At 40.4% G+C, this 26308-nt stretch overlaps 1 protein-coding gene and 1 long non-coding RNA gene across 5 annotated transcripts in view; both read left to right on the top strand.

The window, feature by feature from the left end:
- Nucleotides 1-26308, top strand: part of DGKH (diacylglycerol kinase eta) — a 192775-nt gene that overhangs the window by 53209 nt on the left and 113258 nt on the right. The window lies entirely within an intron of this gene.
- Nucleotides 11269-24493, top strand: LOC116562492. The gene is made up of 3 exons (XR_004273973.1): nucleotides 11269-11280; nucleotides 11652-11655; nucleotides 22423-24493. It is a non-coding gene; the product is annotated as an uncharacterized LOC116562492 (long non-coding RNA).

Here is a 26308-nt window from a genome sequence, read left to right as displayed (position 1 = left end):
CTTCTATATTCCCTCTCCTTCAAAGAAAAGCAAAAGAATTTTTCTTGTTCTTCCCATTTTTCTTAAAATGAATTTAAAATTTTATCATCTCTATATATCTATGTGAATATATATTTATATGCCCCTCTTCTATAAAGCAGTATTTGATTTGGTACCTATGGATAACCATTAGCCTAATATTGTCATAATTACAATTCAATTAAGTTTATAACCTGACTTGTTTCACTAGTTGTGAAGTGACTATGCATTTGTTGGCATTCTAGTTTAAAAACTTTACATTTGCTTGAACCAATCTGTCTAAATTTACAGAACAGAGTTCTTACAAATGTCTGATTGTTTATTTTTAAATTATATTGTTTCTATGTCATTGCTTGTTATTTTTTTAATAGAACTGAAAACTTTTTTGATTTTATGAATATTTATGTTTTGATTTGTGTAAATTCATTAATTTTAGGTCACAACAAGGAATATTTTATCTTTCAAATTTAATTTAATTTTTATTTTAAACTTTTATGTTTGGGGGTACATGTGCAGGTTTATTACCTGGATATACTGTGGGATGCTGAGGTTTGGAGTGTGAGTGATCCTGTCATCCAGGTGCTGAACACAATACCCAAGAGTTAATTTTTAACCCCTCCCCTCACCCATCTAGTAGTCCTCAGTGTCTGATGTTCCCATCTTTATGTCCATGAGTACCCGATGTTTAGCTCCCACTTATAAATAAGAACAGGCAGTGTTTGGTTTTCTGTTCCTGCATTAATTTGCTTAGGATAATGGCATCCAGCTGCATCCATGTTGCTGCAAAGGACATGATTTCATTCTTGTTTATGGCTGCATAGTATTCCATGGTGTATATGTACCACATTTTCTTTATCTAATCTGCCATTGATGGGCACCTGGGTTGATTCCATGTTTTTGCCATATGACAAGTAATTTTTGAGAGACTTCAAATTTAATTCAGATCCCATTTATGTGGTAAGCTTTTCAGTCACTCCAGATTTGCCTATTCTCTCCTGGCAATGAATTCCAATGACTTTTACTCAATAATGTCACGTATTACACATTCTGCAAGGATTAATGGAATTGGCAAATAATAAAATTGCTACCCTACTAGACGCTAATGTTTCTGTTACCTGACTGAGGACCCTTTCAAGATGGAGGTATCGTCATTTGACGTAGGGTTGAGGGAACCACATGAGAAAGGAAAACATACAAAGATTATTCAGGGACCAATGAGTTTGATCATATGAGAACAAAGAGTCCTGCACACAGGGGCTTCCATGTCCGAAGATGGTTCTGTTTTTCTTTAACACAGGTTGGTGGTTCATCTGGGTTTAGAATTCTAGGTGGGGAGCCATTTCTCTCTCAGTACGTTGAAGGCATTGTTCTACTGCCCTCTAGCTTCCAGAACTGGGAAATCCTTTATAAGCTGGATCTTTGTATAATACCTTTCCCCTCACCTTTCCCTCTGGGGCTCTTGGGATCTTCTCTTTTTCTCGGGAATCTGAAACTTCACAGTGAAATTCGTGTGGGTTTATTTTCATCCATTGTGTGGGCTTTTTGTATCCCCTTTCAGTCTTTGGTTCTGGGAAATTGTCTTGAATTAGCTCTTCCTTCTGTTTTCTCTGCTCTTTCTTTTTGGAATCATTATTATTTGGATGTTGGACCTCTTCCACTTATTGTGTAATTTTCCTATCCCTCTACCTCCCCCATTTTTCATCTTTTTGTCTTTTCATTCATACAAGAGAACACGAACACCATTGAAGCCGACAGGAATCTCTGTTGGTTCAGTGGGGTGCCTTGTCAACTGTGTCTGTCAGTGCTTAATCAAACTATTCATCTTGTTGGTAACCCCTGTTATCAGCATTTTTGAAGTTTTTTTCTCTCAAATTTGTCAGATCCCCAAAGAAGACTCATCCAGCGGAAAATTGTAGCCCCAGATGCCGGCAACTGCAAGCCCATTGAACTGGAAGACTGGGGAGCTCTGAATAATTAATATGTAAAATTTGTGTAACACTCCTGTTTTCAATAATATATTCTTGCCCTCAGTTATTTTTGGGTCTTCTATTCCAGACATTCTCTGCTGGACCCTCTCCAGAATAAATCTCCAGCCTTATTCCGGGGTGGGGGAAGGCAGTTCCAGCTATCCAGAGGTGAAGAAATTGGGAGTGAGGTGCAAGTGACTGTGTAGGGGGAGGAAGGAGCACTTAGTGATTCTAAAATACATTTTCACCCAGTCCTTATTAGTTTCATCTTCATTGTGGCATCCAGAGGTACATGGTGCTATCAGATTTTGAGCCATTTGAGGACTGGTTGTGCAAGTGAGTTTTCAACTATATCTGCCTTCTGGTTGTGCTAAGTCAATTCTCAGCCGTCCATCTGCTTTATATTTTACAAAATTTTGCAGTTCTTGTCTTCCCTCTGATTTTGTTTTCCTTACAGTTTTGTGCACTTTTTAGAAATCTCTTTTCTATAATTTTGAAGTATTGGGGATGAGTAAAGCTAAAAGCATATGCTCATTAATGTATTTTTCATTACGAATTTGAGAAATTAAAACTTTACAGAGGTAATAAAAGAATTAATATTATAAATTGAAAATTAGGCCAGGGCAAGTTGCCTCATGCCTGTAATCTCAGCACTTTGGGAGGTCAGGGAGGGCAGATCACTGGAGGCCAGGAGTTCAAGACCAGCCTGGCCAACATGCCAAAACCCTGTCTCTACTAAAAATGCAAAAATTAGCTGGGTGTTGCACATGCCTGTGGTCCCAGCTACTTGGGAGGCTGAGGCATGAGAATCACTTGAACACGGGAGGCAGAGGTTCCAGCAAGCCAAGATCATGCCACAGCACTTCAGCCTAGGCAACAGAGTAAGACTCTGTCTAAAAAAAAACAATAATACTTAAAAGCTGTTAATGTGTAGTGACACTTGTATCATATTTTTAAAGCTATTCCTTTTGATTATACCCCCCAAATCAATCAAAAGATTCTTAAATATTTGATTCTTCAAGTTTTTATTTTCTTTACATTTTTGATGTAATGCTGGTCTCTTTGTGATCTAAATGATGCAGTGAATATTTCATGAATGCAAATAATTGAATCTTAAATTTGTTATTACTATGTATTTATAAAGCGAATTATATTAAAAATCCATTAACAACCATTTGAATGCATCTTTGTGCCAATGCTATAAGGTCATTATATTTTTAAGCTATAGTCAGCACTTCCAAGTTACTCTTAGTTGAGAAAAATAATTTTTATTATGAAAGGGCACATTCCAAAAGCATACTGGAGTGCATAAGGAGTTACCAAAGAGCTTTCTTGTTGCAAAAATGACAAATTCGTCGGAAACATGATTAAATGCCAAATTCTATATTAGTTGCTCTAGAAGGTCACAGAGAAATCAGTGTGGGCCAGGATAGTAAGAGGATGGTTCATCCCTGCTTGCGTAGTCTTTTGTCAAAAATGCATCTTTAAAACTGGGTTCTTCATCTTCTCGCCCACACTAATCCATAGAGTCAGGTTTTCGAGTAACCCTACAGGTGCTCTGTTCGCTGGCGCTTTCCGGCTGATTTCATCCCGTCCTGCTTGTGTTTTTCTGCCTTGTTCCTCATTATCAAGGCTTGTTGATTTTTCCTTTGTAATAGGTCTCAGTCTGTCCATTCAACTCTAGTGCCTCAGCATGTTTACTTAAGCATCTACTGTGTGCTAGGGGTTGTGCAGATGCTGTCCTGAATAAGCGCCCTGAAGGAGCCTGCGTCCCTTCATGTGTGCAGTGGACACAGACATTGAAATTGTCAGGAAAGAAGTAGGGTGTGCTAGGAAAATGTACACACTGCGTTTGTGGCAGCATGGAGGATTGATGCTGAACCCTCCTAGGGAGAAGACCTGAGAGAGCAGGGAATGTTTGGGCATAGTTTAGTGTTGCAGAAGTGTGAATGACGGGCTAAGTCTGTCTTCACTGCAGGTGAAGCAGCACTGGTGGTAAACAGCAGCAAAGGCTTGAAAGCTGTTACCCATTCGGCAAATGTTTTCTGTGTGCTGGCTATGGGATAGGCAACTATTTTGCAGCTGAATGCAGCAGTGAAGAAGGCATATGAAAATTGTAAGTATGATAAGTAAGTTGACTGGGTAGTGCATGTGAAGGTGAAATGTACTTTGGAAAATGATAAAGCAAGATGATGGAATTGGGGACTTGGGCCCTAAGCTGGGGTTGAAGGATGTTTACACCGTACTCCACAGCGCCCTGAGGGCTGCAGAGGTACTTCTGGGGTCTATAAAAATTGTTCTAAGTTTTGTTTTTAAATATGCCTTAAAACATTTCAAAAACAATAATGAAAAACAGCATGAGGAAACAAATACTGTGAAAATTTCCGCATTAGATCCGGGTTCCCCAACCCCTGGGCCACCAGTCCACGGCCTATTAGGAATCAGGCCACACAGTAGGAGGTAACGGGGGGGCAGGTGAGCGAAGCTTCATTTGCATTTACACTTTCTCCCCACTGCTTACATTACCACCTGAGCTCCGCCTCCCATCAGATCTGCAGCCTGATTAGATTCTCATAGGAGCGCAAACCCTGCTGGAAACAGCACATGCAAGGGATCTAGGTTGTGGCTCCTCATGAGAATCTAATGCCTGATGATCTGTCACTGTCTCCCATCACCCTCAGATGAGACTGTCTAGTTGCAGGAAAACAAGCTCAGGGCTCCCACTGACTGAGTCTACATTATGGTGAGTTATATAATTATTTTATTATGTATTACAATGTAGTAATAATAAAAATAAAGTGCACAATAAATGTAATGTGCTTGAATCATCCCCAAACCACCCCCAACCCCCTAACCCCAGTCCATGGAAAAATTGTCTTTCACAAAACCGGCCCCTGGTGCTAAAAAGACTGGGGACTCCTGCGTTAGATACCACCAGCATATTAACTGGTGCCACTGTGGTAGCTCATGTTTGGAAAAAGGCATGGATTTTAAAACAGCTTTGTTTTATGAATTAACTTCATAATACATAATTTTGCCCATGTAAACCTAAAGTTGAATTTACATTAATAAAACATGTCATGTACATTTTTTTGTATATTGAGAATGTACTGCTAAAATTATTGGACATCCACCTTATGGGAATTCAAACCACCTTACCCTTGGATTATCATAGTTACCCTAGCACCTTCAAACTTTCTCCCTTCTAATCTCTTTTGCATACCATCGCTAGAGTTAATTTTGTTAAAACATTAAATCTTTTAATTAAATACTTGAAACTCAAACTCTATGGTGGCAGCAAGTAGAATTATTAGTTACAGTTCTGCCACAGAATGCTCTGTGACCTTAAGCAAGTTTTTGTTTTCTCATCTGTAAGAATCATTTTTGCTCCTAGTTTTTACTCCCATACCTTTCCCTGCTAGCTGTTGATGGTCTTTGTAGTCTGTCTCTAGCTTAGCCATCCAGGACCCCCTGCCTCACTAAGCTCTACCTTTACCCTCTGCTCTACTGTGGCCATTCTCTCCCCTCCTGTCTCTTTCCTTCCACCAGTGCACATACCGCTTGCTGATTAATTACGCTCTGCATAGATTCATGTTATTTCTCCAGCCCAGACTGGCCTCTTTAGCTCAGTGACTTACATTCTGCATACCCTTTAAAAATAGTCTTCTAGAACTTATGGTTAAAGGAAATTTATTGGAAGAACAGTAACAGCACCAAATGATACAGCATTAAGGCAGATTGAGAACTAGGAATAAACCATTTTGGATTGTTGAAAGCTGTGCTGTCTAGTACAGTAGCCACTAGCTACATGTGACTATTTAAATTAAAATCAATTAAAATTTCATACAAGGAAAAACTCAGTTTCTCAGTCTTACCAGTCACAGCTCAGTGGTTCCATTTGGCTAGTGGCTACGCTGTCAGTGCGGACAGAGAACATTTCCATCATTGCAGAAAGGTTTGTTGGACAGTGCTGGTCATGGATGACTTGAAAGTTTTGTTTTGGGGTCTTCTGGAGGAGAAAGAATATATTTACAGATGGTCCAGAAGGAAAAGTTTGATAAAGAAATGGAGGTGGGGAGTATAGACAGTTGATTCTAGAGGTCTGACAGTGGCAGGGAAGGACAGAGGAAAGGTAATGTCCAAGTTAAAAGAGGGGTGTGTATGTGTGTGAGAGAGAGACCATTTTTAAAGACAAAGTTGTGGCAGTGGAAAGACTGTATCTGTTGTAGACATTGGAAGAAGAGTGTGGAGGAGAAGGAGGCATATTGGATGTCAGGAAAACAAGTGAAACAGGATGTTGAGATAGGTTTCATTCTGTCTCAGTGTTGGCTGAGGTCCCAAAACATTACCAAGAAAACAATAAGTGGCAATGACATCACATTCCTTAGTGAAGGTTTCTAACCCTTAGCCCAGCATCTTGATGCTGTGATTGAAGTCCCAGAGACCATGATGGGGGCTGGGAAGGCAGGAAGGAGAGGGATGATTCCGTCTAACCTCAAGCTGAGTGAGGGAGTTGCAAGGAGACTGTTTGGCGCCCTTGACTTGCTCTGTGTCCCCTGGAGGTTATGGAGACACTAAACCTACTAACCCTGAGCTAGAAAAGTTTAGAGGTCAAACATCTGCTGGAGCTACACCTGCCTGGCTGCCTGCAGAGCAAAGAGGCAGCTGCACTGGGAGCCAGCTGTGCTTTTGCTAATAAAGCAGCAGGATCTGCTGTCCAGGGGCCAGGAGAAGCCTTGTGGCCTTTTAAAAACTGGCCCCACCCAAGAGCCCTTCCTGCCAACGGACAATGTGGCCTTGGCAGTGGAGGCTGGAGGTGTGCCCAGCAGACGCAGTTGTTGGAGTGTGGGCAGCGTTGTAAATAACCACCTGCTTGGACCCTGGGAGCTACAGATGCTCTTTCCAGCAGGAAAACGTCTGCAGAATGAATGAAGAAGCCCCATTTGAGGAGCAGACTCTGCCTAGTGAATTACAGGAAGGAGCTGACTGATTCAGGAGAAGCCTGCTGTGCCTGGAGTACTCCAGATGGGGGCGAGGAGAGACTTAACTTTGAGTAGGGTTTGGAGTTGGGGCCTGGGCGATTTCCCTACTGAAATGTGAAATGTTTTTGTGACCAGAGGTGACCAGAGAGCTTCAAATTTTTTATGAATGACTGGGAAAGCCTTGGAACAGAGCTCATGCAGGACAGGAAATGAATAGGCTTCTGAATGACCTTAGGTGCCTGGAGAAAGCATAGCTTTTTGCTGCTTTTACTCTGTGAGGTGCTACTTATTTGGGACAATGGCTATACTGATTTAGTGTTTGATGAGAGTACAGTATGTTTAGAAAAGCTCTGAGAGATGTGTTGGGAATTAAGAAGTGAATAATAACCTGCAAGAGCCTGACTGAAGAGAAGCAGCAGGAATTAAGTGGACTGGTTACATGAGATTTTTTGCCTTTTTCCAGGAGAAGTCTGCAGCCTGGGATCAGGAGACTGTTGTGTATTTATTTGGGGTTATAGTGTGGGTAATTGGAGGCCTCATGGTTTTGCGAATTGTCATTTTGAAGAAGAGTAAGGTGAATGGAGAATGCTGCTTTAACGCAGCTGGGTTTTCCTCTGCATGTGATGGTGTGGGAGCCCTTTGATGTTATTAGAGTGGTGGTAATTAAACACATTTCTTCCAAATGAGATGATTGGGATAGGGAGTAGTAGTGTACTAGTAAGCTAGTACTTTCTAACATGTTTTATTTATTATGTTCATTATATGGGGACGCTTGTTATATTTTGTTAGGATGTCATCAGCTGCAACTAACAAAAAACCCCACATCATGTTGGCGAAGCACCTGGAGACAGGCCGGCCCTGACTCACTTCTCTCTGTGATTCTCAAGGCTCCGCTCTCCTGCATTAGTGATATCTTTAGCAAAGTGTCTGAATCCATTCCAGGTATCACATCCAGACAGCAGACAGAAAAAGGGTCTCTCTTGCCGTGCACCAAATGCAGTCCCCCATGATACCTCTACTCACCTCTGATTGGCTGGAACTGGGTCACATCTCACCTCTGAACTAATTACTGATGGCAAGGGGAAAGGAATCCTCATAAGCAGTTTATTAAACTGATTAATATATACTTGCTAGAGCCAGGAATAGAGTCAGCATTCCCTAAGCACATGACTTGGAGAGAAGGAGTGGATACCCAAACCGAATCAGGGTTGGGTTAGGAAGGAGGGGAAATGGATGTTGGATAGCCTTGCAACTCTTCCTGGAATTATATAGAATGACTAATACAGCTAATCAAAAATGACTGATTACAGATTAGATGGTAAGAACATATTAATAGTATATCTAGACTAACCAGCTGTGAAAAACCTCTGAAATACAGTGGCTTAAAGAACATGAAAGTTTGTTTTTGTCTCACCAGTAGCAGTTCAGAGGTATGTGATCCTGAGCTAGTGAGATGCCTTTAATATAGCTTAAATATTAGAGTTGTGAAATTGTAATAACAAATAAAGTACTCAAATTCAGGAACTTAGACAACAAAGACATTTCGTTATATCCCCGTCCAAGGAAAGCTGCTGAAGTGAGTGAGTATCTCTGTTGCATGGGACTGTTCAAGGGCCCAGGTTCCTCCCATGTTGTTTCTTTGCCATCTCCTCAGGGAATTGTCCTTGCTCTGTGGCTAAAACTGGGCCACCACTTCCAGGTTCCAGCTAGAAAGTGGAAAAGGTGAACATGGAGGAGATAGACCAGTTTCTGAAGGTCTAGGCCAAAGTGGCACCCATGACTGTTTCTTGCATTTCATTGGCAAGTTCTTAGTGACATGGGGGCTTCAAAGTTCAAATAGCCTGGGATATGTAGTCTCATTGGGCAGTTTTCAGTGTTAGTTGAGTCATCTCTGTTTCTGGCCAGCAGAAAGAAATAGAACCAGGTGTCTTTAAGAGGATGACTCTTAAGTTGCACCCCTCATTTCTGCTCACATCCTGTTGGCCTAAACTCAGGAAATGGAGTTTGTAACTGGGAGGGTAAGTACCAGGAAAAAGAATGGATTATGGTAGACCATTAGCTGTTTCTCTCACACAAAAGTTTCTCTCTGCTCTGCATAGGGTCTTTCCATCTGGAGACTTGACTTATTAAAGGAAGTTTCATCTAATGCCTAAAGCTGGTAATTACTCATCATTGTTTGGCTGAATTTAGTAACTTACCATTCTTCTACCATAGGGAAGACTGATATTAATAGTAAAGCAATATTAGTAGATATTACAAACAAAAGTTTTTCCAAAACTCTTTTTATAAAATATGTGAACTTGGCCTTCTAAAACAACTTGTATAGTTATATCATGTATTTATGTACATATGTATGTGTGTATGTATGTGTAGTTTTAAACTTTTATGACTGAGTCTGTTTAGTGTTGCTATAGTAGAATACCTGAGATTGGGTAACTTATAATGAACAGAAATTGACTAGCTCACAGTTCTGGAGGCTGTGAAGTCCAGTATCAAGGGGCTGGCATCTTGTAAGGACCTTCTTGCTGTGACATCTCATGGCTAAAGGCAGAAGGGCAAGAGAAGGCCCAGAGAAATAGAAAGAGAGGGGCAATGAAAGCAAGTGCACGAGGGGGTTAAACTTGTCCTTTTATAAGGAACCCCCTCTATGATAACAACATTAATTCATTCATGAGGACAGAGCCCCATGACCCAAACACCTCCATTAGCTCCATTAGGTCCCACCTCCCGACACCACCACACTGGTGATCAAGTTTTCAACACATGAATTGTGGGAGACACCGTAACAATGACCTAAAGTTGTATGTTTGATTTTTTTAAAAAGTCATCTTTTTGGGCTGGGTGCAGTGGCTCATGTCTGTAATCTTAGCACTTTGGGAGGCTGAGGCAGGTGGATCATGAGGTCAAGAGATCAAGACCATCCTGGCCAACATGGTAAAAACTCCATCTCTACTAAAAATATAAAAATTAGCTGGGTATGGTGGCACATACCTGGAGTCCCAGCTACTTGGGTGGCTGAGGCAGGAGAATTGCTTGAACCCGGGAGGGGGAGGTTGCAGTGAGCCAAGGTCACACCACTGCACTCCAGCTTGGCAACAGAGTGGGACTCTACCTCAAAAAAAAAAAGGCATCTTTTTTTTTAAGAAATTAATATTTTATTTGCATTTTCTATTTCATATATCATAAATTGTACTTTTTAAAATATATATTTTATTGCAGTTTAGGTTCTGGGGTACATGTGCAGATCATGCAGGATTGTTGCATAGGTACATACATGGCAATGTGGTTTGCTGCCTCCATCTCCCTGTCATCTATATCTGGCGTTTCTCCCCATGTTATTCCTCCCCAACTCCCTACCCCTCACTGTCCCTCCCTAGTAGCCCTCAACAGACCCCAGTGTGTGATGCTTCCCTACCTGTGTCCACGTGTTCTCATTGTTCAGCACCCGCCTATGAGTGAGAACATGTGATGTTTGATTTTCTGTTCTCGTGTCAGTTTGCTGAGAATGATGTTTCCACATTCATCCATGTCCCTACAAAGGACATGAACTCATCCTTTTTATGGCTGCATAGTATTCCCTGGTGTATGTGTGCCACATTTTCCTTGTCCAGTCTATCATTGGTGGGCATTTGGGTTGGTTCCAGGTCTTTGCTATTGTAAACAGTGCCACAATGAACATACATGTGCATGTGTATTTATAATAGAACGATTTATAATCCCCTGGATATATACCCAGTAATGGGATTGCTGAGTCAAATGGAATTTCTATTTCTAGGTCCTTGAGAAATCACCACACTGTCTTCCACAATGGTTGAACTAATTTACACTCCCACCAACAGTGTAAAAACATTTCTATTTTTCCACATCCTCTCCAGCATCTGTTGTCTCCAGATTTTTTAATGATCGCCATTTTAACTAGCGTGAGATGGTATCTTAATGTGGTTTTGATTTGCATTTCTCTAATGGCCAGTGATGATGAGCATTTTTTCATATGTTTGTTGACCTCATAAATGTCTTCTTTTGAAAAGTGTTTGTTCATATCTGTCACCCACTTTTGAATGGGTTTGTTTGTTTTTTTCTGGTATATCTGTTTTAGTTCTTTGTAGGTTCTGGATATTAGCCCTTTGTCAGATGGGTAGATTGCAAAAAGTTTTTCCCATTCTGTTGGTTGCCAGTTCACTCTAATGATTGTTTCTTTTGCTGTGAACAAGCTCTGGACTTTAATTAGATCCCATTTGTCTATTTTGGCTTTTGTTGCCATTGCTTTTGGCGTTTTAGTCATGAAGTCCTTGCCTATGCCTATGTCCTGAATGGTTTTGCCTAGGTTTTCTTCTAGAGTTTTTATGGTGTTAGCGCTTATGTTTAAGTCTTTAATCCATCTGGAGTTAATTTTAGTGTAACATGTAAGGAAGGGATCAAGTTTCTGCTTTCTGCACATGGCTAGCCAGTTTTCTCAACACAATTTATTAAACAGGGAATACTTTCCCCATTGCTTGTTTTTGTCATGTTTGTCAAAGATGAGATGGTTGTAGATGTGTGGCATTGCCTCTGAGACCTCTGTTCTGTTCCATTGGTCTATATCTCTGTTTTGGTACCAGTACCATGCTGTTTTTATTACTGTAGCATCGTAGTATAGTTTGAAATCAGGTAACGTGATGCCTCCAGCTTTGTTGTTTTTGTTTAGAATTGTCTTGGCTACGCGGGCTCTCTTTTGTTTCCACATAAGGTTTAAGGTGGTTTTTTCCAGTTCTGTGAAGAAAGTCATTGGTAGCTTGATGGGATAGCTTTGAATCTATAAATTACTTTGGGCAGGATGGCCATTTTCACAATATTGATTCTTCCTAACCATGAGCATGGAATGTTTCTCACTGCAACCTTTGCTTCCTTGGTTCAAGTGATTCTTCTGCCTCAGCCTCCTGAGTAGATGGGATTACAGGTGTGCACCATCATGCCTGGCCAGTTTTTGTATTTTTAGTAGAGATGGGGTTTCACCATATTGGCTAGGCTGGTCTTGATCTCCTGACCTCAGGTAATCCTCCAACTTTGCCTTCCAAAGTGCTGGGATTATAGGTGTGAGCCACTGCTCCTGGCCTCAGGAATGTGTTTCTTAGGCATCCGGATGAAGTCATCTTTATTTGCCATGCTTTCCAAGTGAAAAGCATTCGAGTCCTGCCTGCCTCTGCATACCCTCAGCAAAGAACAACTGCATGTGTGCAGAGCAGCATAGACAGTGAGAGTAACATGTGATCTATGGCCCCACGTTCATGACATAGGGATATGTGAACTCAAGAGAGGTAAAGGAAATGTTTCATTTCATTCCCACAACGAAAAACATCCACTATTTTCAAGACAGCTGTTCTTAGGTAGAGGGGAGTGTGGGTAGGATGAAGAAATTAAGTTGGATGCTCCAATGACTTTTGGGAGGTAGGGAGATAAAGTTAGGCGATCTTTTAAAGATTGAGTCGATATCTTGACATGTTTTATGATTTACCTTCTCCTCATACTGTAATACAGATTTCAGAATTCATGTACCACTGAAAATACTAAGAAATGAAAGAGAAAAGATAATCTTTGTGCATCACACTCCTGTGTATATCTATTGCATTTTACAAATGTGGCTCGGTTAGGACTGAGAACGTGGAATTGTAAATGAGTGAGCTCTGCTTGAGTGACATTTGGAAGAGTGAGTATTTAAGTCCAGCATTTCAGGGTGAGTCATGAGAGGAAAAGTCCGGGGTGGGGGTGTGCATTCTGCGCCTGCAAAAAGACACCCATATAAAGAACCCAAGGTGAGAGGAAGATGTGTGTTTTGTTTGGCCAGTGGCAGGTAGACCAGAATGCCAGGAGCAGACACTGCAGGGAGAGTGGGGATGGAAGTGATGTTTCAAGAGGAGGCTGCAGCAGCTGTGAAGATGAAACCAGTCAGATGCCCTCCATGCAAAATTAAAGGAATTAAAGGGCTTTGCTTTGTTCTGTGGTTAATGAACAACCAACAGAGATTTTGAGCAGAGAAGTGACCAGATGAGATCTGCCTTAAGGAAGCAATTCTGGAGGGCGGGAATGTGGAGGACTAGTTAGACAGGGGGCAAGTGCAAGGAAATACATCTGTTTTTCATGTTTCTGTCCATGTGATTGTCTTGTGAACAATGGGGGACTTTTGTTAGACTGCGGTGTTCAGTTGAGGGTCCCCCCACCACACCGAGTACAGGAACAAGAACTGCAAGGACAGATCATAGACAGGGGAGCAGGAGGCCTCAGCTCTTGGCTTTGATGTGGAGACCTTGAGTGTGCTGTCTCTCTGAGTTTGTTCTCTTTGGCCCTAGGGAACCACCTGGTTTGCCTCTGATGGGGGAGCTTAGACAGAAGGGCCCTAGAGTCTCTCTTTGGGCTCAGAGGCATGGAGAACAAAAGGGATTTTGTTCTGTTGTCTAAAATGGTACTTTCTGTCTACTTCCCTTTTCTTATTGCCAACCTTTAGAAAAGTCTCGTTTGAGTGTTCTGTGTCATCTCTGCTTTATTATGGGTCCTTAAGAGAAGAGTCATTTTTCACACTTGGGCCAAACTTAAAGGGGAACCAAATGAAGGGTTAGTGCTGTGGCAGGCAGCTGGTGGTTCTGGCCCTGCTCACCATCAGGAGGTGAGCAGGTCTTGGAAGACCATGCTGGTCTTGGAAGCATTTCTTCATAGGAGGTCATTTCTATAGTCTAGGTGAGAAATAATAAAGTCACAAGCATTAGGACACTGGGCGCAGGAGCAAAGAAGACCAGTTTGCAGAAACCTTTAGATAGCAGATTAAAGGTGAGGGAAGATAAAAGATAGCTTGAAAGTTCTGGGGTTGTGTGCTTAGGAAAATGACACTGCTGCTAACAGATGAGGTCATAGGAAGAGGAGCGGAATTGCCATGGGAAGGTGCTGAATTCATTTGGAGTTCCGTATAGAGTGACTTTTACCCAGTGCCACGTCATTAGCTACTGACAATTTTGGAATTAGAATCTAGGTTTTCTGAAGCCAAGCCAGTGTCTTTTCTATTATACTAAGACATATATTACATGGAATAAAATGTGCTTGAGTTTCAGATGGTGGTGGCATCTCCAAGTGGAGATGTCAGGCTGGCAGTTGTAAATGGAGCTGGAATGAAAATGAGAATAAGTATAGACATTTATTTTAGGAGTTGTGTATATATTTAGAGGAGATAATTGGAACTATGGGAAGAAGTTCATTCAGAGAGATTTGGCACATAGGCTTTAATTGGAAATAGCCAAGGGGTAGATTTCTTGCAAAGTAGGGAGTGGAGGCTATCATGCCTGCGGTAAGGCTGAAGGAAAGGAAAGGACAGAGCAGTGAGACGATTTTGATTTTTTAAAGCAGTTTTGTAATAATGGAGAGGAAGGCATAGCTTGGGAGCTGGGACATAATCAAGAGGTGGAAAAAGTTGTTACTTTTTAAAATCAGATATGCCAAGGGGAAGGAATGGATGGAGAGAGAACAATTAGAGATGAAAGACAGAGGGAATTGTTCGATTTAGTTTAACAAACGAATTGTTAAGTACCACTGAGGTGATAGGCATAGTGCTGGGTGCTAAGGAGACAAAGATGAAGTAAACATGAACCTGACTTGGGGACATTTACTGTCTAATAAAGGACAGGAGTGAGAGTAACACAAGACCAGCTGGTATTTACTGAGGACCTCGTGTCAGGCACCGTTGCAGATACTTTACATGCATGGACTCACTGAGTCCTCACAGCACCCCTATGGCTTAGTTATTGTTGTTATCCATAAAGAAGCAGAAATTCAGGCACAGAAACATTGAGTAATTTGCTCAAGGTCTTTAGTAAATAGTCAGCTGTGGAGCCAAGGTTTGAACCCAGGCTATGTACCTCTGCATCTCTGTGCGTGATGGAGACAAATGACTATACCACAATGCAAAGGTGGAAGTAAGAACAATATACAGAAGTAGCCTAAGGGAGGGAGGGCTTAAATTTTTTTGGCAAATGATAGAGATAGTAAGATCTCAGAGGAGGAATGAATGGAAGACAGGATGGATCCAGGTGAAGGGACACAGGGACATGCTGTCGTGACCAAAGTATAGAATTCATGGCAGGTGTGTGAGTGTGCATGTACTTGTGTGTGTATGTGTGTTGCTGTCTTTTTTCTGGTAATTTGCACAGCCTTCACCTGTGACCATTTTTTCGTTCCATCCTAATTATGGAGGATACTCACATTTGATTCTCTTCATTTCTGTGAACAATTATTAACAAGATATTTTTAAAAATATGCTAGAACTGGGTTATCCTTTTTAGGGATATCAGTCTTGTCCATCGAAACCATCATTGGAGTGGAGTTTATGACGTTAAATATAACATGTATATCTCTATCCGTTTGTCTATATCTAATTTGTCTATCCATGCAGAGAACTGGCAGATTTCTAACTGATTTCTTATTTCCAATGTAGATGGGACTCAGATATGCCTTGGGGAAAGAACTAGAGAATTTCAGAGGCAGATTACTGAAGATGCAATTGAAATTCCAGAAAATAAGCCAATCTTTTGCATGGAATGCTGAGTAGCTCTTTCTGAGATCACTGTATGTGGTAGATAGGAGACTTCGTTGTCTGTCTGTGGCTTGGCAGTCAAATGCCTACACTTCACCCTGTTTCCCATCCCACCCTTGACCTTACCACTGACCCCCAGCTCCTCCTGCAGCCACGAACTGCATCCCAGGATACGGGACATTGTGAGTGCTGCAGTCCTGTGAGACTCAGGTATGCTGTGAGGTTCTCTAATTTGCACATTAGTTATTAGTTTAAAAAAAAAAAACGTGATTTCTAGTGGTTTCTTTTAGACCACCTCAAAATGTCCCCACATCAAAATAGTTGTATCATTTTGGCCATGGGGGAAAGTGGCTACATCAAAATGTCATGTGTGGGCAAAGGGCTTATTCTTGGATGTGAGCAGGGGCATTTGATGAGGAATAAGTAAATTCAGAATTTGAAGGATAATTATTTATTATTTTAATTTAATTTAATTTTACCCATTTACAACACAGTTACACATACTCCATTCACCCATTACAGGGAAGGATTTGTGCAACTGTAAAAATGCCCCATCTGTGTTGACATTTGAGAAAGGAAATCCTGATCATTAGCATAACACCACTGCCACCTTGTGGTAATATCCGGTAGTTCATTGTATTTTATGAAAAAACTATGGTATTTATATATAGCATGTACATTTTGTACTTTCTCCGTGTAATGGTATTTTATAAAGTCACATACTTTTACCTAATGTTAATTAGAAAAAATACACTCAGTGGGGGGAGGGAGGGCATTAGGAAAAATAGCTAATGCATGCTGGGCTTAACACTTAGGTGATGGGTTGAAAGGTTCAGCAAACCACTATGGTACACGTTTACCTATGTAACAAACCTGCACGTGTACCCTGGAACCTAAAATAAAAATAAAAATTTTAAAAAGCAAAATACGTTCAGAAACTGCTCTAAAGAAGATACTTAGTAAAAAAGGAGAGCTTAATTTTATAAATTAATCAATGTTCACAAAATAACTACAGTCTCAATAAGGCAATTATATCATTGTAGATTTTCTCAAGAAAATTATAAGCTATTGTAAGGGACAAAGTACATTAGCAATCACTAGATGGTTTACTGATACAGAGGGTGATTAGAATATTTTGGATAGGCTGGATGCAGTGGCTCATGCTTCCCAAACTACTCAATGCCAGTACTTTGGGAGGCTGAGGTGGGCAGATCTCTTGCAGTCAGGAGTTCAAGACCAGCCTCAGCCAACATGGTGAAACCCTGTCTCTACTAAAAATACAAAACTAGCCGGGTGTGGTGACACACGCCTGTAGTCCCAGCTACTTGGGAGGCTGAGGCAAGAGAATTGCTTGAACCCGGAGGTGGAGGTTGCAGTGAGCTGAGATGGTGCCACTGCACTCACCTGGGTAGCAGAGGGAGACCCCATCTCAAAAAAAATATGTTGAATAATGTTCATTATTTTGCTTTAGAATGCATTAATTTATATTTAAATGTAAATGTTCCAAATATTAGAGTTTATAGTATTTCAAACAATATAATTAAGATATTTTGAATATATCCAGAGATACTGGAATACTTCACTAGACACGGGGAAGCTTGCTCCTTTACATTCCTTGGGCGTATGTTCCCTCGATCAGGTCTTAAGGGGCAGAGCTAAACACTTCCCACGTTTGCACAGGCCGCAGCATAGCTGGCTTTGGACAGGTTGAATTTCTGCCTTTCTGGACAGGGAAGAGGGCAGAGGAATTGTGGTGGAAAGCCATTTTTCTCCCTGGTTGAGCATGGCAGGATGGAACACTGCAGGCAGACCCACTGGAGAGCGAGTGCTTCCCTGGGCTTCACACTGGCATGCCCTGCACAGACAGTGAATGTTGCCAGCACACGCTGCACTGTGGCCGGACTACCGCTTTCTGTCCCATGACGTCTCGGACAACCAGAATCGGAACGTGTGTGTGTTTTATATGTGAAAGTAAACAGCTCCTTCTTGTAAAATTAAAAACAAAAACAATAGTAATAGATGTTTTTCAAGAATAAAAACAAGATTATTGTACAAACCTCTAGAATATTAAATGTCAAGATTTTATGTAATGTTAAACGTCATTATCGTCAACGCATATCATTTAGCCTTGTGGCCTTTTTTTTTTTTTGAGACAGAGTCTCGTTCTGTTGCCCAGGCTGGAGTGCAGTGGCGCAATCATAGCTCACCGCAGCCTTGACGTCCTGGGCTCAAACGATCCTCTGGCCTTGGCCTCCCCAGTAGGTTGGACTACAGGAATGAGCCACAGTGCCTGGCCCTGCGTGGCTTTGGAACCTGCTTCACAGAGCTGGAGAATTCCTCAGAGGCATCCCGGAACGGGGAGGCTGAGCTGCTTAGGTTCTGGGTGGCCCAATCAAAGTACCTGGTCACATGTATTTGGGAAAAGCTCAGATGATCCTGACATACCATATAGCTTGAGGACAGCTGCTTCTGGTGGCAGTTTATAAAAAGGGAAATGTTTTGTGATATTGTAAATGACTAATCACCCTCATCATCTGATTGCGTTGTCATTAAATGTTGGTCCCCAAAACATCCCTCATCACCATTCTCCCGTAAGCGGGGACATCATTCTCTGAAGCTCCCCTTGTTCCTGCTGCAGTTCTTCCACTGCATTTGCTTTCCTGGAGAGGTCAGCATGGCAGTGCGGGGATGAGACATATCACAAAAGGGGGAGGATAGCAGCTGGGGCCATTCTTCTCTGCCCACCTCCAGAAATTTCCCAGCACAAAGGGTGGAGTCCAGTACGCATGGTAGGTCTTATTTCCTCGTTGGAGGTCGTATTCCAGTCTTCATCTGCAATTGGATCTGGCTTTTGTTTGGATGACAGTTGAGTATAGCTTGGTTTCTGGTGGGTGGCTAGCCCTGAAGAAGAGAGAGCTACAGTGAGCATGACCAGTCATTCAACCTAAATTAGCTTCTCCCCCCGCTGCTAGGTGGGGGCAGAGCTTCCTCAAATGTGTTTTAGGAAGATTTTGACACCAAATTTTTAAAATGCACAGAACCAGATAAGAGTAAGTGGTTACACTGAATGATATCAGTTAAAAGTGCAAGAGAAAAGAAGCGAAAGTGCAGAATTATACCTTTTAAAAGGGTTTATGCAAATTATTATATGTACAAGAGTGTCTTCTCAACCTGATAATTTCAGTCACCAACGGAGATTTTAGTATGTGCGGGTTCCTATGCCCTACTCTAAACCAATCGAATCAAGGTGCGTTAATGTTTATCAAGGTCTCCATGTAATGATCAGCCAGACTATAGAGCAGCTGTCTTATTTAATAGAGCTTAGTGTCATGTGTGCATCCTTATTTAAAGACAGAGGCTTACATTTACTTCTAAGAAAGTAGGAAATTCATAGTAGGACAAAATTCACAAGGGGAAAGGAGGGTACCAGGCACAAAGCCAAAAGGGTCTGGAGTGAAAAGGAGCTGATGGGAAAGTTTGGAGGCTGATAGGGAAGCCAGGCTTGAGGCAATGTCACAGGAGGCCAGTGAAGGAGGTTGGCAGACTGAATCAGAGAAAGATCAAATGACTTCCCTTCCAGACCCATGAGAGGAGGAGCAGTCATCGCTCAGATACGAGTTCTGGCATGGCTGTGGGGAAAAATAGTTCTTATTTTATAATCACACAAAAAATATTTAGAAGGGCAATTAAAAGGAAAATGCAGTGTTAATGATAGGAGACACAATATGTTAAAAGGCAAACCTGCGGTGAATACGGACTTTAGGATAGGGTAAGACATGGGTCTGTGTGGTTTGTTTGACCACCTTTCAAGCTAAATTATACTAAGTTTAACTGGTGGATAAAATATGGAAGGACAGAAAATCTAATACCTTTTAATTTCACCATATACATATAGTAGTTGATTTACACACTTTGTGGGTGTATCTCTTCTGTAGACCCATTCCCTCCTCGAAGATAAAATGAATGTGGACAAGATAGATGGCCTCCCCGAATAACAATGAAATGGTAGTGGATAAAAGTGGAATGGCTTTTAATTTGGGGGAAAAAAAAGCCCAGAATTTCAACGTGTAAGTGCTTATGTTTGCCACAGGGACATTTGCAAGTGAGAAGGAGATGACCCGCCACAAAGCAGGCACTGCTGGCTACAGATCTCAGAATGCTGCTGGTTCCTGCCCAGGGTCTGCCTGAAGAGCTCCTAAAGATAGCCTTCTGTTCAGGTTTCCCTCAAAAGCCATCTCAGCTACTTTATCCGAATGTCAGTGTTCATTCATTCATTTGTTTAGTACATCATTACTAAGAGCTATTATCTGTGCCAGAAACTCTGGTAAGCACTGCGGCTCCAGTGGTGACTAAGGTGGATGTGGCCTCTGCTCTCACTGAGCACACAGGCTAGCTGGGGAGACAGACATATTAGTTTGGGGCTTATTGGATTTTGAAGAGCCAGTGGCATCCAAGTGGAGTTATTCAGCAGCAATTCTAGTCATTTCCTAATTTTCGCTGGTAAACAAGATAAGATTGGTGTTCTAAGAAGTAAAATAATATTACATAGCATGTTACAAACCATGCTCCATTATTAAATACAATTTCATGATTGATTTTTGGTTGTATGCTTAAGGTTTGGAACCCTTTAGACATTTTTCTTCATGTGGTTAAATTCGGGTTTTGTGCAATAATTTATCCAAATGGAAGCATTGGGTCCTTGTCCAGGATTGTTATCTCTTTATGAACCTTGTATCCATCCCTCCAAATACACCTTTTCTTCAAAGTATGACCTACTCAAATAGTACCTTACTTCTGATACTTCATAGCATTTGGGAGTTTACAGAAGATATTTACTCATTATTTTGTTTCTTTCTGACAACTCTGAGGAATGCAGGGCAGGTGATGTTTATTTATTTACAGATGGGGAAGCTTAGGTTCATAGATACTATTACTTACTTGAAGTCACAGAGCTAGTAAATGGTGGAGGCAGAAGTGGAACCCAACCTGAGGGGCTGTTTTTCAGGAGTCAGGTCTATTTTTTTTTTTTTTTTTTTTTAGGCTTCCTGCCAGTATATTTGACTTGCTGGAAAGAAAAATAGAATTTTTTTTTTCCACTGAATTCCTCCAGTTGTGATCAAAGAAAAAAGTTTTAATCCTTTAATTTCTTACTTTTTGTTTCCTGACTCCTCAACAAATTAGTTAACATGTAGTAATCATTTTCTGCATAGCAAACAGTTGGCTATATGTGAGATGGAAAAATAAAGCAGATATAGTTTTTGTTACTGAGAAGCTCAGTCTTCTAGGAGAGACCCGTACATAAAAAAAAAAAAAAAAAATCCCTGTGCAGCGTGGTTAATGCTATGAATAATGAATGAGCATAGAGCTGTGGGTATACCAAGGATGTGATAGTGGCCTGAGCCATGAAGGAGGACGGGATGGGGTGGGAGGTTTAGGAGGCAGTGGAGGACGATACTGAGTAGAAGGAAGAGCTGGTAAAAAAGCTTGGACACAGGGAAGCCTGGTGTATTTGGGGATTGCTAAGTACTTCTCTTTTACTTTACTGTTAGGGGAGCTTAGGGGGATTGCTGAAGATGGGGCTAAGGAAGTTGGGGCATTTGTGGACAAAAGAGTCTTGTATGCCCAGCTAAGAGTTCTGGAATTATGTGGGTGATGGGCACACTTAGAACATATTGAACCAGAGTTTGGCAGGATCAAATTTTTAATTCAGAGATAATTTTGTCCACAGTGGGAAGAATGGACTAGTGGCAGGAAAAATTGATACCATGGAGAGCACTTAGTAAACCGCTGAGTTCAAGAGAATTAGAGGAGCCTGAACTAAGGCAATAACAAGAGGGGTGGAAAGGGATGGATTTAAGGAACAAGAACTTTTCCATAATAAATAATGCTTAGGATGAGGATTATTGTGATGATTATATCTTGACATATCATGTTTTAAAGAATTACATATTCTTTTGTATCCGTTGCCTCACGTGTCATCATAGCACATAGTGAGATGCAGGTGTTATCTCCATTTCAGAAGTGAAAGTCTTAACCGTAGAGGCTTAGTTTGACCATTAAAGATGGTCAGATAGGTTCATGATGTCACAGATTTTGTACAGACACCCAAGAAAGCCAACACAGCTTTCCTGGAGTTTATATGACAAATAAGGAAATATATAGGACAAAGAAAAATCCTTTGAGAGGACAGACTAGATAGTAGTTGGAAGAGATAGGAAAGAAGTGATAGAAATAAAATGTGGAGTATTGAATCTCCCGATCCACCTCTCCCATTACACCAAATTCCATTCCCTAGAAGAGAAGTGCAGGTCATACTGGGACGTGACTGGTAGAAGCTAGAGGTTCTTCTGGAATTCTTGAAGGCATCTGTAAAAGACATGCATCATCACTGACCTTTGCACTTTACACACCTGTTTAATGCTCCTCTAAAAGCCAGCATCAGGCTTTACGAAAGGCTCATCCAAGGGCTGTGTTTAAAGTCACATTCTCATTGGGGCATTAAAGTGGTTTTCCATCTAAGCAGCTTCAACTTGTGACACAGAAGCGTTTCTGAAATTTTAGGTGAAATCCAAGAGCACCCATGTGTGTATATAATTTAAAAGAGAAATTACTTTTATTTTCTTTAAGCAAAGGGCATGAAATGAGCAATTCTGCAGCTTTAAGACATTGGTGTAAAAACAGTCTCAGAAAGCCAGCTAGATAAGAATTTATTCAACTTGTAATGCTTTTATTTTTTGAAAATGATTTTTCAAAGTCAAGTTGGTTGATTGTTTTGCTTTTAATTTTTTTAAACTAGGTTATTGGATTCCAGATGGAATCTATATGGCTTTACTGATTTTTCATGAGCGTTAGTGTTAAAATGCATGCTCTGAATGAAGAGACCCCCGACCCCTCCCCCCGCCAGCAAACAGGCTTTGTGTGAGCAACAAGGCTGTTCATTCACCAGGGTGCGAGTGGGCTGAGTCCGAAAAGAGTGTCAGTGAAGGGTGGTAGGAGAGGAGCTGGTTTTATAGGTTTTGGGGAAGGCAGTGGAAAGTTACAGTAGTTACAGTTTAGGGTGTTTTTTTGCAAGCTGGGAGGGGGTTGTAGGGTGTGGAGTCATGAGGTTGGCCAAGGTTGGTTACAAACTCCAGTGGCCTTGTCAGTTGAGGCCAGAATGAGAAATGGTAGAAGAATGTCTCAGGTTAGTTAGGTGCTGCAGGGGTTGACTGTCCTTCCGTTTTTCATGATCTTCCAGCTACTTCAGGTTTTCTAATTCTGGAAGGCCCTCCAGAGGTGTACGTGCGGGTCATGGGGGGTTGCCATAGTGTCAATGGCGCCATTAGTCAGCCTAAAGGACCTTACAGTCAGATGGTACTAAACCATTAACTGCCAGATTATATGACTAAATGGCACTTAATATAAATACTTCTAAGCCCTTTTTGGGAGGAAGGGGGAATTTGTGCCTTATCCTACAATTCGTGAACAAAACAAAACTAAAATATACTTGCTTTTAACAGATTCTTAACTGTATTTCTTACATTTGTTATTAACTTTATTATTTTGGTTGAACATTAATATCAAACATAATAGCATGATTTTCAAAAAATGAATCTTTGTTTCTTCACTTGGTACGCTCATTATTTTGAAATATTTGGAACCACGTGCTCTTTTCCTAACCACACTTTGATTATGTGATTATATTTGCTAGAGCTGTTACAAATTAATCACTTTTTGGTTATGCTTGTTCTTTTATAAGAAGTGTTTGTTTAGCCATACATAAACAGAAGTTTATTTTGAGGATTCACTTTCATGTGAATAACTGCCTCCCAACCAAATCTTTTTAATCACATCTCTTAGAGGAAGGAAATTTTTTCCTTTTCTTTTTTTTCTTCAAGAATTTCAAATTAACTGTTTGTGTAACATAGAGAGATTTGTAAATTGGTGAAGGCACGGGCTATGTCTTATATATCTTTATATATACACCACAGCCTCACACAGCACAGGAGATTAACCCATGCTTATGCAAGATTTGAAGAATGTAATAATTGTACAGAAAAAAACACATTATTTGCTTTGAAATGACTTTATAAGGAACATCTCTAAATGAGCAATGTTCTCATAAAAAATCAGGATAAATAGACATTTTTTGCCCCTCTGCACATATGCCTTTGAGGATAGTGTCCATTTTCATACACATGAAAAGAAACAGCCTCAAATCTGCTGAACCCTGGAAACCATAAAAGCATTTCCAGACTGTGTTTCTTATTTAATCATTGATACCATTTCCCCTCAATCAGGGGCCCAGGGCTTTCCCGTTTTCTAATTTTTTTCTTTGTTTTAAAATACACAGTTACTTTACATACTATTTTATACTGTCACTAAAAGTTGTTCAGGTCAACTCAGCCAACATTTATTTATGGAGGCCCTATGATATGTTAGCTAACGCCATAGATGGTGATGTTACAAAAATGAGTAGGATGCAGTTTTTGCTCTCCTAAAGGCCATGACCTGGTGAGACCCTAAACATGTGGATGGATGCCATTCAGTGTCATCGGTGCTGTCACACAGACAGGATGGACATATGAGAGAGGCAAAGGTGGGCGTGGTGGCTTCTTCCTAGGGAATCAAGGAAACCTTCCCAGGGCCAATGGTGCTGGATGAATGTTAAGATGGATAGATTTCAAGACAGACACATGGAGCAGAGGATATGTAGGGCAGAGGAAGGAGGCTGGGAGGGCAGGTCATGCGGTTAGAGGGCTGTATAGGGGCCTTCTATGGTACGTGTAGGAGCTTGGACTTTATGTAGCAGGCAAAAGAAAATGAATGAAGGGCTTGAAGCAGTGGCATAATTTAATTAGATTTTCATTTTAGAAAATTACCCGCATAACCATGGGAGAATGAAGTAGGTTATTTGCATTTCCTTAAAAGAGTACTTTTAGAACATAAATAGACCAAACATTAACTTTTCTTCCCCATTGCCTTAAGCAGAACTTTACAAAAATCCCAATACACCCACTTCTGCCATGTGAATTTCCAAATGATTTATTCTTTGGCCAAGATATATTTTTATAGCACTTTAATGTTCTGTGTTTATGTTTAAGAATTATGGGCTACCTACCTTGGGTGACACAGATGCTACATTACTTTCCCTAATTCCCCTTGGCAGTGACAACAGGCTTCCGGTATTTCTCCTCAGAGCATCTTGAAATAGGACTGTATTGAATGGGCATGACTGGGCTGCATATGTTAGGCATTTTCAGGAAAAGAAAGAAAGAATTTGTATGTGAATGAATCTGAGCAAGTGTCTGAAGGAAGAGGAGTGAATTTAGAATAACAATAGACTAGTATGGTGCCACTTGACAAAGCTCAGAGATGTTCCTCTTAGCCGAGGTGGCTTTCCAGGATCTTGCAGATCATCTGCAGTCTGGCCCAAAAAGCAGTCCTGCAGTAGGTGCTAGGCCATAGGTCTTCAGTTCTGAACACGGTGAGATGGTGCTTCCGTGGCATTTAATGTAGTTTCTTTCTCCTTCTCTCACTTTGTTAGACTAGAAGCTATATTACCCTCCTAAAGGCTTTTAGCCCTATCCCAAGGACTTTCTTGGATATTTACAGTGCCGTAATCTCCTTTTTTTAAAAAAATTACTTATATTATGGTAAAAAATGCGTAACATAAAATTTACACATTTATGTTTTAATGTCATTAAACATAAATGCATAATTTGTGTTTAATGATATTAAACATTTATCATTAATCATTTCTAAATGTGTATTTCAGTAGCTTTAAGTATATTCACATTGTTGTGCAATGTAATCTTCATATTCCTTTCTGATCAGGTGAATGATTATTTAACATACTGTTAAGTCTTGATTTTTATACCTCTTATTTTTTGACATTCTCTTTTTAATCATAAATGCTGAATCAATATTCATCAATATTCTTTTTTTGAAGAATAACTCTCTAAAAGTACTGATAATACAACCTTTGATACTTCCTTTCCACTGTGGTTGTATTTTTTCCCATATTATCTTTTGACCTCTTTCTATGTTTGTGTCGTTTTATGAGTCACAAGTGCACACATCATGAAGTGTTGAACCATGAAACTGGATAAGACATTAAACACTCTGCACTGCTGTTTGGTTATTTCAGGTTATTGAGGTGTGGGTGCTAATTGAGCTTTCCTAGTCTGAAGTGAAAACAGTGTGTTACCTGAAGGTTCCACATCTCCAATCTTGGTTTGAAAGTAAACTAGGACTGAAAACACAGAATGAAAATATATTCTTTTGTGTGTTGAAGGAATGAATATTTGACTTCAAATTAATTTTTCTTAGGATAAGCTTTTCATTTTTATAAAATAATGTTTAATGATCTTGGGAAGAATAACCTTGTAGCATTTCTTCAAAAATAAAATTTTCAAATTGCATAAGTAATTATATTTCAAACTTTCAAATTAGAAAATGCCTGTACATTTTAGGATATGTTTGATTATACGATTATTAAGTACTGCTGAAATTGCAACAGAAAATTGAAACTCGAAACTTTTCAGTTATTGCTCTCTAACCTCAAGTAGTATCAAATTACGCTGTTTCAAATGATATGGGAGACCATTCAGCTAACTGAAGAGAAAGTTTAAAAGAATTAATATTTGTTACTTATAACCGTATTAAGGATTGATTTATTTAAAAAACAATAACAAAAGCTAATACAGTTATTTAAAAACAACAACCAAAAAACTAATTCAATTTATTGTTATATGGAGGCCATCATTTTTAGTTATGGTGGATATCGAAAGTTCATGAACACCCTAAAA

The sequence above is a fragment of the Sapajus apella genome, unplaced genomic scaffold (assembly GCF_009761245.1).
Source record: "Sapajus apella isolate SASKATOON/1434 unplaced genomic scaffold, GSC_monkey_1.0 scaffold32, whole genome shotgun sequence".
NCBI classification, from domain to species: Eukaryota; Metazoa; Chordata; class Mammalia; order Primates; family Cebidae; genus Sapajus; species Sapajus apella.
This window is presented reverse-complemented; position numbering and strand designations above follow the sequence as displayed.